General features: G+C 34.6%; 1 long non-coding RNA gene across 1 annotated transcript in view; it reads right to left on the reverse strand.

Annotated features, from left to right (window-relative positions):
• LOC136851475 (uncharacterized) overlaps positions 1 to 8618 on the reverse strand; it is a 277737-nt gene extending 269119 nt beyond the window's left edge. Inside the window, exons 1-2 of the long non-coding RNA XR_010856889.1 lie at positions 8508 to 8618; positions 7802 to 7996 (exon numbers count right to left, since the gene is read on the reverse strand). This is a non-coding gene — a long non-coding RNA (uncharacterized lncRNA). The remainder of the gene's footprint in view (positions 1 to 7801; positions 7997 to 8507) is intronic.
• Between the last annotated feature and the right edge of the window lie 2561 nt (positions 8619 to 11179).

Here is an 11179-nt window from a genome sequence, read left to right on the forward strand (position 1 = left end):
TCCACTGCCTGTCTCCATTACTTGTGCCTTGGATGGAAACCCTCTACCAAGGTCCTACATACAGTTTTATTATGCTAAAATAATAAAATGCCTTCAGCATGCAAAGGCGCTTTTGTAAGTCATCTGCTATTTCAGTATGGCAATAGTCAAGTTTTTATGACATACGCTTTCCACTGCCTGTTTGCATTACTTGTGACTTGGGTGCAAACCCCACTACCTGGGCCATATGTTCAGCTTCATTAAACTGAAATAAACTTGCTTTAGCATGCAAAGGTACTTTTGTAAATCTGCAATGTAAAAGCATAGCAATAACATCCGGCATGGCGTCATTGCAAGATATATTTGTGGTAATAATTTTCCTTAATAATGTAATGGCAATCCTGTTTGATTTACTTTACTAAATGACAATACTCATGATATTAACCATTGCTCTATTTCAGACTTAACCACTTGAGTACCTATTCAGTTGGACAGTTTCAAATTTATAACCATTCTATATTCCATGACGGATTCATGAGTGCCGGGGTCAGTGAGCTGATTACTCAAGAGATACTTCCTACGTGCAAACACACACACTTTATATACATACATATATATACATTATATACATATGTATATATACATACACATACATTTATATAAGCATACAGGCTATATATATATATATATATATATATGTATATATATATATATATACATATATATTTATGTAAGCATATATATGTATATGTGTGTACACATTTATACATACATGTATGTATATATATACATACATATATATACTGTATATATAGCCTGTATGCATATATATGCATTTATATACATATAGACGCATACAGGATATTATATATATATATATATATATATATATATATATATATATATATATATATGTGTGTACAAATATACATACATGTATATATAATGAAAAAACATATGGGTCATATAAAGACAAACCTAATAACTTATAGCCGAGAAATTCTAGCAAAGAGACCTCGTCTCCAGCTCACGAAATAAAAATATATCAAAAGCTTTCATTTCTCTCTGAATATCTTCCTCACCAAATTCCTTTCCCATCACAGAAGTATTAGAGAAAGAATTCCACAGCAAACCGGGTGCAACGATGAGGAGAAATGGAAGGAAACAAAGAAATGAGAGAGAAATGAGAGAGAGAGAGAGAGAGAGAGAGAGAGAGAGAGAGAGAGAGAGAGAGAGAGAGAGAGAGAGAAAACGAACCGATAGGATTGGTGAGAAGGATCCTATGCTATTTGCAAGGGAAGCCTATTCAGATGAATTTTTGACAAGGTGGGAACTGGAGTGTGAACTGAATGTGTGTGTGCGTGTATGTATGTATGCATGTGTATATAAATATATGTATATATATATATATATATATATATATATATATATATATATATATATGTACATATGTACATATATATATATATATTTATATATACATTATATTATATATATATACACACACACATATACATACACATATATATATGCGTGTCTGTTTCTTCAACAAGGGGTAGCTCTAGGAAAAAAAGTCAAGATACTGATCAGTTCCTCATTCATCTTTTCACTGTTGAACCCTGAATGAAATCCCTGCGCAGAAAACTGACACAAAATGAAACCTCATCACCCAGAAACACCGAGAACCCCACAGCAGATAACAAGTAGAATGACAGCCTTATGTCTTTCTCGACATTTATGGAAAGGAGAGAAGAGCATTTATCTTAACTCAGAAGTAAGTGATAGACCCCAGCCTTGCAGATGGAAGACAGAAGCAGGTAGAGGAATACAAAGCTAGACATTAGAAGACCGAACCAGTGTGAAACTTGCAAGACGAGGTAGCATGGCAGGTGTTACAAGGACATGACACAGATGACAGTTCTCTCACTGCGTTAACACCTACAGACAAGAGATACAGAGGCTACACAGTGGTCTCATTCCTGTACAGGGAGAGGAGGTAAAGTGTGCATAAAAGAACATCAAAGTACTCGCAGATGAAGCCTAAATAAACGCTTTTGAATACTCATATCATCTTGTAAACCATGTCTTTCCTTCCACTCTACGAGCCATGCAAACGAAACCTCCATTCATATTCAGAGCCAGCCGTGTTGCATTCACGTCCCAGTGAAGAGATTCATATCCATCATGGGATCCACTGTTTTTAGCAGAGTATCCCCACAGATCACTCGTTTTCTCTATCGTACCTTACTCCCGTTTTCTTTCATAAACTGTTCCCTCTTTCCCTATCTGGACTTCACCTGTCAACACAAATTCTCGTTGGAATAAAAATGTGAACTGAAGTTTTCCTCTCGTTGCTCGTGGCGATGTACTTCGGGCCTTCCGTGGGGAAGAGATCTATATCGCTCGTTACTCTGCCAAGGGACAAATTCTGCGTTGTTCAAGGTGACAAGTATTTGTTTCCCTAACGGTGTGTGTGTGTGTATGTAGTGTATAATATATGTATATATATATATATATATATATATATATATATATATATATATATATATATATATATATATATATATACATACAAACACACACAATTATGTATATATATATGTGTGTGTGTGTGTAATGTATGTATATATATTTATAATGAAATTGCCGGTATACATTAAACAAAAGAATAACACAGGTGCGTTACAATTCAAGCAGCGTCTCTGGCCTCATTCATACAAGCATTTATGACGGGGTCTTCGAATATATCAGATGTTATGATGGGGTCTTCGGATATATCAGATGTTTATCTTTACGGCCAAAAGGCTACGAAAAAGTCGAGTCAAAACCTTCCCTAATTCTGCAAGTTAAGTAAATACTTACGAGAATGCCCAGAATAGAAACGCGAGTGACCGATTTTTTATTTTATAAATGAATTAAAACTTCGCCAAGAACTTAATGAAGTTTACGGTTGTCCCAGACATCTCAATCTAATATTTCCCGGGAGAAAACTAATTAATTCGGTAGTTAATTCATTAAATATTCATTGAATTACCTAATTATTTTTCCCGTCGCAGGAGGATGGAGTCATTAATTACCCCTTTTTTATTTCGTTCGTACTTCTCAAAGTCTGGTTCATTTCCACCGTATCTGATTTTCCTCAGAGTTCAGAAAGTGTCCTAAAAATACATATGTATATGTATATATATATATATATATATATATATATATATATATACATATATATATATTATATGTGTGTGTGTGTGTGTGTATATATAAATATATAGCGGACCAACCAGCACAGCCCGGGAAAACTCTGAATGACAGTCCACGTGTAGGGGAGGGAAAAGGGGAGGAGGAAGGGGAGGAAAAGGGAAGGGGAGGGGGAGGAGGAGAGGGGAGAGAGGAGGGGAGGTGGGCAGAAGGAAGAGGGAGGGGAAGGAGAAGGGAGACGGGAAGGGGTTTGTGTTGATGGTCAGACTGACAGTTCTATTTTTTCATGCAAACGGAATTTGAAAACTACCCTATAATCTAAGTCGGGTTAAATGATGGACACATGCCAAATTTTGTCTACATCGGTCAAGTGGTTACCACGTAAGCTACAAAGGGAAGGGGGAAGGGGAAGGGGGTATGGTTTTGAAACCTACCCTATTACCTAAGCTGGGTCAAATTATGGCCACGTGCCAGATGGTTCGGATTTCTACAGCGCACAAACAAACGAACATACTAACATACAAAAATTCACTTTTATATATAAGATTATATATATATGATTTTATATATATACATATATATAATTATATATATAATATACATATACATAATTATAAGTATATATATTATATATACATATTTTACTCCTAAAAATCTTAAGTCATTTTTGGGATCACGAATATGTATGAACGCAAGTTTTAACTGACCTAAGAATCTATTTCTACCAAATGTAACTTTTATGAGCATGACAATAATTAAAACATTTTCGTGTTACTCTTTTGAAACTCCAGCCCAAGATGTAACCAGAATCCCTTGTAACCTGCACTCTCTCTCTCTCTCTCTCTCTCTCTCTCTCTCTCTCTCTCTCTCTCTCTCTCTCTCTCTCTCTCTCCTCCAACATCCTCCTTTGTGCTTTCATAAACTTTTCTTATCACTCTTACGACTCCCTCAGTACAGTTTTCTCCTCTCCCTGAGGAAACATATCCGTCGAGTCAGCATTTTCCCCAACTTTTATTTTCCTTTCTCTTAGGTGTTCTTACAACTGACATTACAGAAGTTCACTGGGCCCCCAAAATTGGATATCGAATGTGATATTTTTTTCCCCTTCTCTGTTAATATTTCTGGGTTTTTTGATTTACAGTTTTTGGTTTTCCGAAAAGAAAACTATTGTGCCGGCTTTGTCTGCCCGTCCGCACTTTTTTCTATCCGCACTTTTTCTGTCCGCCCTCAGATCTTAAAAACTACTGAGGGTAGAGGGCTGCAAATTGGTATTTTGATCATCCAACGTCCAAACATCATACATTCCAAATTGCAGCCCTCTAGTCTCAGTAGTTTTTATTCATTTAAGGTTAAAGTTAGCCATAATCGTGCGTCTGGCAACGATATAGGATAGGCCACCCCTGGGCCGTGGTTAAAGTTTCATGGTCTCGGTTCATACAGCATTATACCGAGACCACTAAAAGACAGATCTATTTTCGTTGACCTTGACTATACGATGTACAGAAAACTCGACTGTGCCGAAGAGACTTGGGCGTATTTTTACTTGTTTTTTTTTTTTAATATTTATCAACTGTTTTCAATACTTATTGGTGTTCCTACATGTAAGATATCAGGCGTCTAGTGACACTAAACGAAGAGAGTTCTCGTGGTATAATTTGTTTGAATGATTTTAATTCCTACTTAGGTAATTATTCAGTAAAAAATTATCCTAAAATTCCTCACATACCTTTTATCTAGCAAACAGACAAATAAACAAACAAACGGACTGAACTAAAAACAAACACTCCTTGACGAAAGCGAAGTGGTATAAGGAAAAGATAAAACCCTGCTCTATCAAATCGAAGCGTAAAAATGTTGCTCACAGCAGAATATTTTAAAGCCTAATTCACAGACGACGTGGGAATGGACCGGAATATCAAATTTAAGCAAAGGGCCAAGAGATGGGACTTATGAGGTCATTCAGCGCTGAAAGGGAAACCGAGAGGTGGACAGTAAGTTGGAAGAACGATATGAACGGAGGTGCAGTAAAAGGAATGAAAGGGGTTGAAGCCAGGGGCCGAAGGTATGTTGCATAGGACCTTATCTGCATCATATTTTCCCGAGTGGCTCGCCAGCAATAATGGTCAGAAATGCATAAACCACAAAGAAATTAATGTGGAAAATATTGCATTATTTTCATCTCTATGGCTGACATAAAAATAAAAAATTGTAAGCAATATTCCGTCGAAACCTGAGACTTCGTTCATGTGTAATAATAAATTCTGAATTGGTGGCTTAAGATAAAATTAAAACTATTCAGTGAGTAAGTATAAAGTATGAGTATAAGTATAAAGTCATCATTTAATCCATTCACTCGTTCAGACGGATTAATAACTATTTTGTTGACATTCAGATACGTTTTGAGGACATTCTAAACTAATTAATCCAGTAGACATATACGCACTCTAAAGGCAGGGTAAATATGACTAGTTCTGGTACCACAGGTTCTCTAAATATCAGGGGATATTTGCAAGATAAATTATTCAATAAATATGAGGGGATATTTGCACGTTAATTTCTCTTTTTGGTAAAATTGATAGTGGTATGGAAAAATATTTTGTGTTTCATTTAATCAAATATTTTTATAGGCTTCTGGGCCACATTTCCTATATGATTTTTTCAACTATTTTTTTTTTTTTATTCTCGTAAATCTGTTTTGGAGCTGAAGTTTCAAAATTAAAATAATTTGCAATATTAAATCAAAAGTCTTTGCAATTAAAATAATTCGCATTATTACAATTAAAAGTCTTTTGTTAAAATAATTAGCATTATTTTATATTTAAAAGTCTTTACAACTAAAATAATTCACATAATTATATTTAAAAGTCTTTAAAATAACAATAATTCACATTATTACATTTAAAAGTCTTTACAATTAAAACAAGTTATCATTATTTTATTTAAAAGTATTTAAAATTTAAATAGTTCGCATTATTTTATATTTAAAAGTCTTTAAAATTAAAATAATTCGCTTTATTATATTTAAAAGTCTTTACAATTAAAACAATTCTCATTATTTTATTTAAAAATATTTAAAATTTAAATAGTTCGCATTATTTTATACCCAAAAGTCTTTACAATTAAAATAATTAGCATTATTACATCCAAGTCTTTACAATTAAAATAATCCGCATTATTACAATTAAAAATCTTTACCATTAAAACAATTCGCATTATTATATTTAAAAGTCACGTAACAATAATAATTACGTACACATGTCAACAAAAATTATATAAAAATAATAAACAAATTCACATAAGGAGTAAGATACCAAAAAGAAAAAAATCAAATGCTTGAACGATTGTAAGGTGGAACATGAACAAACATATCTACCCACTGCATATCTGGAGCCAACCCGGAAAAAAACAACCCTATTTCCATTACTCTGAAATGCTATGTTACAAGGCGTGCCTTGCTGAACAAGAGGAATGTCTCATAGCTTTGGGACGCAGGGAATAAAAGAATGTGGAGTGATTTCGGAGCAATTCTATGGCTTTATTTTCCAGCCGTATCTATGGGGAACTACGAAACATTGCCTACAGTGCACCGCGTGAGGTCTATATATGCAGGAAAGAACAAGTGCATCTGTAAATTGTTATTAATCAATAACGAAAAATAGGAAATACATTTCAACATCACTTACCTAAAATATAATTCATTTCGGTGAATGTCCAGAACAACTCCGCATGCATAAAGTACCAAAATTAAAAGTAAAATGTAATATTTTTCATATTTAAAGCGTTTTAGACCACTTCTTATGATGAAACACCCACAATTTTGCCATATTAGCTATGGAGGGGGTTGGGGACAGGTATTGTCTAACCTTATAAGTCAAAAATCGAAAATCATTCGATGGGAACTAGTTTTTCTGAGAAACATTACACTCTTTCTGAGAAACATTACAGTAAAAACCCTCATTTTCGAACCAACTCCCTACTGGATGTAAACAAAAAGAAAATTTTCGAGGATGCCGATTAGATAATCATTAATATCGGATATGGTGAATCTCCTCAAAAAGTGTTCTGAGACAAAGTTTTATTATTTTATATTGTGAAAATTATAGTGTGACCTATTTTCTTATATCTCACCCGGAGTTGTTCTGGACATTGACCTTCATTTCTAATGCCCCATAAAAGTACATATTGCAAATAAGCCTAACAGCCTACGTAAGGTTAACTATGCAATGATGCCTACAGTGCGCCCCGTGAGGTCAGTTATATACACAGGAAAGAACATTTTCGTAATAAATTGCTATTTAACAATAAGGAATACTAGAAAGTCCCTTATATCTATCACTTACCTTGTAAATAATTCATATCTAATGCCCTATAATGCTGTACATTGCACATAGGCCTAGCAAATACAACCGTATCTATGGGAGACTACAAAATGAAGCCTACAGTGCGCCGCGAAAGGTCAGTTATATACGCAGGAAAAATAGTTTTCACAGAGTGTTATTTATCCATCAAAAATTAGAGACTACAATTATATAACACTTCCTTAAAAATAATTAATTCCAAATGCCCTTGGGAAACTGTACATGACACATAGGCCTAGCAAAAGAAAAAATCTACGTCATGCACTTACCGTACCGTTAGGCCTATGTCTGCTCCGTATGACTTTTCCGTATATCTTTCGGCTTGATTCACTTCCCATAAGTTTTTCTCTCTTCTTTCTAGAGCACTTTGCCGCATTTAAAACCCATGAACGAACAGCTTCAGTCAAAAGCCACTCCGGTTGTACCAGCAGCACCAGAAGTGCACCGCTGAACACGTGTAGGTCCTGCAACGAAAACAAAACACTTTTAACTGCCATTTTATACACATACATCAATTAATTTTGCTTTAACTAGAATTACATATATTCCCCTACCTTACAGAAACCTTTAATGCGCACTAATGCGAGCCATAAGGATAAAATAACCATGAAAAAAGGACAAAATCACATAAAACAATCGAGGGTAAGGGCGAGGGGCAAAATTAACACGTGTAGTGCCTGCAACGAAAACAAAACACTTTTTAACTGCCAATTTCTACGGATAAATCAATTAATTTTAATTTAACTAGCACTACATATATTCCCTTGTCTACAGAAACCTTTAATGCGCACAAACGCGAGGCATGAGGATAAAATAACCACGGAAAAAGCACAAAATCAGGTAAAACAAATGAGAGTAAGAGAGAGGGAGAACATTAACACGTGCAGGTCCTGCAATGATAACACTTTTAACTTCCGATTTCTACAGATACATCAATTCATTTTGCTTTAATTAGCATTGCAAGTATTCCCTTACCTTACAGAAACCTTTTATGTACACTAATACGAGGCATGGGATAAAACAATCACTGAAAAATGCACAAAATCACGTAAAACAAACGAGGGCAGGAGAGAGGGGCGACACTTCGCTGACTCACTTATCAACCGGTAACGGGGTACTGCTGGGGACGTCGTTACTGTTGCCAAGTTGGCAAATTATACACAAGATCAGTTATTGTTTTGCCTCCTTCTAACGAGGACATATTTGATGTGATTTGGGATATCAGGGTTTCCAATTTGTTAAAAATCTAGTGAATCTGAGTTTATATATAACGAATTTTAATGGACGTCGGCGGAAAATATTGTTAAAATGCCATTAAAATAGTACTGAAAGTTGGAAACACTGCTTACGCCTTACAATGCAACCTCATTGCCTGTAAAACTTGTCGTACCAGAAAAGAGGTAAATAGGTTGAAAAGTTGATTTACTTCAAAATGTATGGTCTCATACACTCAACAGGTCACGAAAGACCTCATGTCACATGATTCGCCCCCATTTACCGCCCATTTATAATGTTTTAGGGGCAAGAATATGGAAAATTGTCGTATGTCTGGCAGCGGTAACATGTTTTGCTTGCCATGTTCACTACAAAAATCGACACCTGACTCCTGAATCACCATTTTTAACGTACATCTGCGGCCTTAGGGACAGTAGTAATGATATATATTGGATAATATATATTAGGAGAGACAGATAGACAGAGAATCACTAAAAATTCGACTTAAAATGGCAAATAGTAATTAAAAAGAATATATATTTTACGATTGATCTTGGCAACCACAATGGCTATTTTCACCTAAACCAACCATTAAAAAAAAAACCCTAAATAGATTTTATAGCCGATGGAGATGGAAGGTGAGACAGGAAGGAATATGAGGAATTTAATAAGCGGGAGAAAAACAACGAACCGAAAGAAGAAGAAGAAGAAGGACTTGGGAGAAGGACCGAAGATTGAGCCTCGACGCTATTGAGAAGGAATGTCCTTTGAGATGACTTCTTGGGGAAGGGGAAAGGAAGGAAAGAAGGAATGCAGTAATAACGATAAAGATGGTGGATTGGAGAGGTGGATAAACGCACATAAGAGTACACACACACACACACATACACACATATTACATACATATATATATATATATATATATATATATATATATATATATATATATATATATATATATATATATATATATATATATATATATGCATGTACATTACTGCACCTTGTTTGTTAGGCTTTATTGCCCTGAACCCTACTCATTAATCTATTTATTTACGTTTTATCTATTTATTTTATAATTACACATCCCTGATCCTTCCCACATAACAATCAGTGACCGAGTTTTAGCTTAATGATACTGACATCCGTAAATTGCAGTAAACACGAACCGTCAGTCAATTTAAGTCTAGACACTCGTTGCCCCAAAGCAGTGCAGTACTGTGTACGTCTTAAATAAATGTATGAATTCACTTCAATCAACTTAAGCTCCCGGTCCTGACATTTTTGAAGTCTGCGTTAATTAACCAGGAAGGAAATGCCACAGAGAAGGGTTGGAATGAATTAACCCTGTGAATTAACCCTAATCTAATTAACCCTGAAATAGCTTTATACTCCACTGAAAAAACTATGAAAAATCCTGTCCTTGAAATATTCTAGAATCTTGTACACCTTCCCACCGAAAAATAAAAAAAAAATTTAAAAAGATAATGAACTTCTCAGGCCCACGTGTAGCGTACCCATAATTCCTTGGAGTAAACCAATTAATTCCTACAATTAATTTGTCCATTTTATCATCTAAGACTTGTAGTCTTTATTTCAGTTCCGTCGTTAGGAATGTGGTCTACCTTCCCAGCCGTTGTGTGCATTTTGTGGAACGGAGGTTCTCTCTCTCTCTCTCTCTCTCTCTCTCTCTCTCTATATATATATATATATATATATATATATATATATATATATATATATATATATATATATATATATATTACAGAGAGAGAGAGAGAGAGAAACCCTTTCTCTCCCTTTCAAATCCATAACCCTCATTCGTGCTATCATAAACTCTCCCTCTACCTCTTTCCTCTCCCTTTAAGACACCTGCCTCCTTTCCCACGAGAAATTCTGCTCTCGGATATTTCAGTCTTCCGTCAATCATCCATTTCTTCTCGCCATTTTACCTTTCCCGTATGGAACCAGAAACGTTCTTGGTCTTTGCAATTGGAACTTCAGAAGTACAAGCGAAAATGCAAGGCATTACTACCTTGATGCTATTTTTCTTGCATTTTGATTCATTTTTATCTGTTTATCTACTTAATAGTTTATTTTTTTTTCTTATTTATTAAGTGGTATCTCTTCTTTCTGTATTTCCCTTTACTTCCTCTTACTTCTTCTTAATGAACACCTTAATATTCTTTGGAAGCTTGAATTTCAAGTCAGTGGCCCCTTTGGTGGGCTTGTTCCATATGAATAGGGTTCATCTTCTGAATAATAATAATAATAATAATAATAATAATAATAATAATAATAATAATAATAATAATAATAATAATAATAATAATAATATTGAAAAGACTTCGAAGGATTTATTTTCAATGCTGTCATTGCTTCCAGTTTAACTAGGTTTTTCATTTTCAATCTTAGTCTTGGCTGCAAAATTT

This window comes from Macrobrachium rosenbergii, chromosome 23, assembly GCF_040412425.1.
Source record: "Macrobrachium rosenbergii isolate ZJJX-2024 chromosome 23, ASM4041242v1, whole genome shotgun sequence".
In the NCBI taxonomy this organism is placed as follows: domain Eukaryota; kingdom Metazoa; phylum Arthropoda; class Malacostraca; order Decapoda; family Palaemonidae; genus Macrobrachium; species Macrobrachium rosenbergii.